The sequence below is a fragment of the Macaca nemestrina genome, chromosome 10, assembly GCF_043159975.1.
Source record: "Macaca nemestrina isolate mMacNem1 chromosome 10, mMacNem.hap1, whole genome shotgun sequence".
Taxonomy (NCBI): domain Eukaryota; kingdom Metazoa; phylum Chordata; class Mammalia; order Primates; family Cercopithecidae; genus Macaca; species Macaca nemestrina.
Genome location: NC_092134.1, coordinates 73,800,224 through 73,805,912, shown reverse-complemented (window position 1 = coordinate 73,805,912; position 5,689 = coordinate 73,800,224). Strand labels below are relative to the sequence as shown.

General features: G+C 35.5%; 1 long non-coding RNA gene across 1 annotated transcript; it reads right to left on the bottom strand.

The window, feature by feature from the left end:
* Window positions 1-2,533: 2,533 nt before the first annotated feature.
* On the bottom strand, window positions 2,534-5,350 carry LOC105474051 (uncharacterized). The gene is made up of 3 exons (XR_982643.2): window positions 5,182-5,350; window positions 3,360-3,451; window positions 2,534-3,282 (listed from the first exon to the last, which is right to left on the bottom strand). It is a non-coding gene; the product is annotated as an uncharacterized lncRNA (long non-coding RNA).
* Between the last annotated feature and the right edge of the window lie 339 nt (window positions 5,351-5,689).

Here is a 5,689-nt window from a genome sequence, read left to right as displayed (position 1 = left end):
AAATAAATTTAACAGTTCATCTTTCACATTTCATGTTCTGATTTGAGCTATCAACAAATAATCTTACCCACGATATTTCTAAATCTAAATGTTCTGGAAAAATATTTTGTTTGATTTTCACCATTTCATCATATCATAGAAGTTTAAAGAGTTTATTTTGGCCATATGTACAAGAAGAAACTGTGTTACATAGCTATGGGAATAGACAGGATGGAAGATAGATGGTAGAATGGGAAGGAGACCTTTTGAAGTCACTCAGGTTATTTTCATATGCAACACACTCTTTAACAGAAAATAATGACAAAGTGTGGTAATATGTAATTTATTCGGCGCTTAACATTTTAAAAACACTTCCTTGTACTTTGTTTTATGTGCACAACGTTTGATTTATACTAAGTCATCAGGTATCAAATATCGATGTGGCAAGTGACAGACAAGGCAATAGACTGAGATACAAAACTAGTAGTTGGATAGGTGGGTAGGTACATTAAAGAGATTAGATAGGTAGATAGATAGATAGATAGATAGATAGATAGATAGATAGATAGATAGTTTTTAGAAATAAAGACTTTAGAAATAAGATAGATTGATAATGGTACTAGGGTATACAAAATTGTTTTTTCTATATCATGAGTTACAATTCCTTTTATAAGGTGTACCAGGTCATAAACAGCTGATTTTCTACATTATCTTTTAATACTTTACACTCACAAAAAAAAACAGTGATTTTCTTAAAAAATAAACTAGACTACGTTTGGCATTAATCATGTGTCATTAAACAAAGCGATCTGACACAAATACATAGCATAACCTAGTGTTCAAAATTAAACACCAAATTCAAAAAGACTATTTGTGATTGATTCTAGAATATGCTACGGCATTTTTCCATCCATGCAATTGATCATACATATCTAAGAATTTTAAAAAATTCCTTGAGAGATTGACTTGAGAGAAGAAAAAGCAAAATATTTTTTCACTCAGGAACATAGGATATTTTCCAAGTTTTTAAAATAAGAGTATTATATTAATAATTTCTGCATTTCACAGATTTAACATTTGTATTGTTACTTTTCTAGAGGCTTTAGTCATTTTGCTCGGCCCATTACAAATCTTATTTGAGAGCTTGAAACATACATTAATTTGATTAACCAAAGGTCTTGATACATCATTTTTCTATGACGCCCCACTGACCTTTAGAAAAGTTGTGTTATTTTCTTTATGATGTCTTATCTGATCTCAAAAAGAACGTGAACAAAAGACAATAAGCCTTTGCACTCTGAATCTCAAGGTGACATTTAAGACTGACATCCAGCTAGCAAAGGTACATCTCAAAATTTATTCTTGTCCCATGGGGATAAGCAAATCATTAATATAAGAAGGTATCAGGCCATTAAGTGCTTTAAACGTCAACAATAAAACTTTAAAATCAATGCGAACCTTGACAGGAAGCCAATATGAAAACTGGAGGACAAAAGCGATGTACTTTGAACAGGTAAATAGCCTCACACTGTGAATGAGCTGAACCTTGGAGATTGATTTATCAAAAAATCAAAACATCTGGATGTTGAACCAGTCCAGTCTCTGTGATTATCACATTGCAATAGTTTCAGTACTACTTGCATGTCTTTACTCAAAAGATGTGCTGTAGAAGATAATGGTTAGCAAGAGCAGTATTTTACATTGAAACCAATAACTAGGTTTAAATTAATAAGAATACCAACTTTTGTACAATACTGTAGAGTTCACAACATGCTTTTTCAAATAGCATTCCACAAGATCTAGGAACAAGGACGTTCACAGTTGAAAGAATATATTTATGTGCTTACTTTTGTGCTACTAATATTCCAATAATAAACTTAAAATTGTTGAATAAAATAATAAAAAGTGAGAGTTATTTGGTTCTAAATCTTACTTCTAATTGGCAAGGTTTGCAATACATGGGAAACAGTTCTAATTCTTTTTCAATATACTGTCCGTTTGATGACTTTCATAAAGATAATGATAATAATAATAGCTAATAGTAACTGAGCACTTATGAGCCATGCATGGTCTTATATAATCTATTACTGCTATTCACATTTTATGGATGATGAAACTGAAGCACAGACAGACAACACAAAGTGACTAAGATCCTGCAACTTTTAAATGTCAGAATTAGGAAGGACATTGACCCCAGAAACTGCTAAGTAACATAAGTCTTATATATTTGGTCATATATGTATATAGTGTATATGCTATTTTAATACATGTGCTATTTTAATCATCCATATCTTTGTGTGTGTAAGCGTATTTGTAATTTGAAATATTGTGGTACTGCTGTCACATTACAATAGCAAAAATGTAAAGTGAGAGGTAAATGTAGTCTTCAAATAATTATCACCCTTTCTTTAGTGAATAAAATCTTTGTATGCCAGTGTTTATTGGCAAGTGACTATTTCGAACCTCAGTCATTGGAAAAATTGTTTTGTACGCTCTTTTTTTTTTTCCTTCCTCCCTTAAAGGAACCCTACAGAGGGTGACTTTGCTTTGATTACACAGGATTGGATAATTATATGACAAACATGACTCCCCAAGGTGTACTCACATAAGTCTTTATTAAAAGAAAATGGTATGGTACAACAGGAGAAGGACAGTACAGGTAATCAGTGACGGTTCCCAGCCCCTAGAATCCCATCTCAGGCACATAGAATGTGCTTTGTTTTCAGGTTATGAACCACAAAGATTCACATAAACTGTCTTGATCTGAAGGGAGCCTGGGCAAAACTTTACAGCAGGGTCTTTTATATCCCACTACTCACCTAAGTAAAGCCAGTTGTGTAACCAGTTAAGTAGGGAGTAAAACATTAATCTGAACATCTCTAAACAATATAAAAAAGCATGCTCCAAGCTGTACCAAGCCAAGGGTCAGTTTCAGTTGTTCAGGCACGGTGTTCATTATCGAGTGAAGCAATTTATTGAGCAGATACTCAGTAAGTATTAGTGGACTCTTTGGACATTCACCTAAAACTTGATACTTCTCTCTTTGTTGACCAGAGAAAAAATATACCAGCCTCCTCTGGAAGCAGCGAGGGAAAATTTAAGAAGTTGATATTTACTGTGTATCTTTAAAAAATTCAAAACATCCACCCACAATTTTTAAAAAATATGAATGACAAAGTTATAGTCATCAAATAAAGATGAAAAAAAGGTGAGAACATGGGAGTGAACATTCTTCTCTGGGTCTGGGAGATGCAACGGTAGTGTTCCCATTCTTCACGTCTTTAGCAGATAAAAACAAAAAAACTGGAAGATGAGAATATTAGTGGTAAGCAATAAGGAATGAGACAACTCATTTGAGCAGCTAGAAACACAATACCCACCTGTGGCTCAGAAACAGTAATGTATAATTAATGTGCTTCCAATTTGATTGGTGCCAACCTGAATCATGAACGGCAGCTCAGGATACTTGTTCCTGGATCAGAAGAGAGGTTTCAAGTCAGAATGTTGCTATGTTCACTATTGTTCCTGCATTGTGAGTAATAAATCACCTTATTATCACCACAACCCCTACATCATAATGGTGACTATATGTTGAATATTGACTTCTAACTTATATATTTGTTGTTGCTCTGGTAACATTATTATGCATCTAATAAATATTGTAACATAATACATATTTTTTTACTTTTAAATAAATAAGAAACAAAATCCAAAGACATCAAGTTTTTCTCTTGTCTTCAGGGTTGGGAGGCTACATAAGTGTTCAAGTCTATTGGTCAAGTAGGTGAGGGTAGATGCAGGCGGTGGAAATAAGTAGGTGGTAGGTGCGGAGAAACTAAGATGAAGCCATATAATTTTTTTTTTTTTTTTTTTTTGAGACGGAGTCTTGCTCATCACCCTGGCTAGAGTTCAGTGGCACAATTATGACTCACTGAAGCCTTATTCTCCTGGGCTCAACTGATTCTCCCACCTTAGCCTCCCCAGTAGCCAGAACTATAGGTGTGCACCACCACTCCTGGCTATTTTCTTTTTTTCAGTAGAGATGAGGTCTCACTACGTTGCCCAGGCTTGAACTCCTGAATGCAAGTGATCCTCCCACCTCAGCCTTCCAGAGTACTGGGATTACAGGTATGTATGAACCACCGTGACCAGCCATTTGATTTTCAAAAAGAGTGAACTGTGGAGTCAGATTCTCATCACTTATAAGATTTTTTACCTTTTTTGTCATATCTTCCAATGACCTTCTTATATCTTAAAGTAAGCTGAAAATGTTAATACCAAAACTCATACTGACCAAGACAGGTATGACAGAATCAGTAAATTGTCTTTACTGCTATAAAATTTTCGTATGCCCGTTTATATCAAAAGTGAATGTGAAACAGCAGGACATCAAATTACTTTGACATTTCTGTAGCCACACATGTGTAGTTTATGAAAAAAACATGAATTCCGATAATGCTGTCGGGAATGTGGAGAAATGAGACTTCTAAAATAGTGCTTAGAATCAGTGAGCTAAATAGTTAACTATCATCTATTCATGCTGATATCTTATTAGTAAGCAATTTTCTATTTTTTTCCCTAGAGGAAACTGACTTTTGTTCATTGTTCCAGCTATTAGAGTGCATGTCTTTCAATTCAAATGCAAATTGTATGAAAAGTCTTATACATGCTTCTTAATCTAAATTTGACAAAGTTTGGTAATAGAGAAATGGACTACCAAATATTTATCTTTCAGCAACGATTATCAATATTACTAAATTGTGTAACAAATGCATTTAACATTTTATTGGCTCACTGGTAAATTTTTGACCTTTGATAGGATAATAACAGCCCTATAGAAAGACATTGCTGTTTCTCAGCAGGAGAAGCTAATCATTTCCTGAAAACGGAAAATATGAACATAGTAGGTATTCGTGTTCATTACAGGAAACCCTGGTTCTATGTGACCTCCAAGCTAATTTCAGCAGAAATTCATCAAAAGGGTTAAAGACCATTCCCTTATTTAGGAAATGCTCTCTTTGCTGAATTGAAATTTAATAGTATGACATAAATAATATCCTAGGCAAAGAGGAAAGTTGTGTAAAGTATATCCTAGTATATCCTAATGAGAATGAGATATCTGGCATAGCTGGACTGTAGGTGTTTCAAGTTATTGATTATTTATATTTGCTTCTCACTTAGGGTGTAAGACTCATAACTTACTTGTACTCAATTCCGTTAGAACCAGGTTGAGCACCACACTCCTTTCTGGTAGAAAAGCCAGTGTCAAATGCTGGGTCCCCTTGATCACACAAGTAATTAAGAAGTTGATATCATGGGAAATGGATGTCCAGCAGGCCACCTTTTTCTTTCTTTCTTTTTTTTTTTTCCTGAGACGGAGTCTCCCTCTGTTGCCCATGCTGGAGCGCAGTGGCGCCATCTTGGCTCACTGCAAGCTCCGCCTCGCATTCTCCTGCCTCCGCCTCCTGAGTTGCTGGGACTACGGGCGCCAGCCACCAAGCCCGGCTAATTTGTGTTTTGTTTTCTTGTGTAGTTTTAGCAGAGATGGGGTTTCACGGTGTTAGCCAGGATGGTCTCGATCCCCTGACCTCGTGATCCACCCGCCTCGGCCTCCCAAAATGCTGGGATTAAAAGCCTGAGCCACTGCGCCCAGCCACAGGCCACCAATTCTAAGCATCGAGGAGTGCTCAAGTTTGGCAGCCGTGCCTGC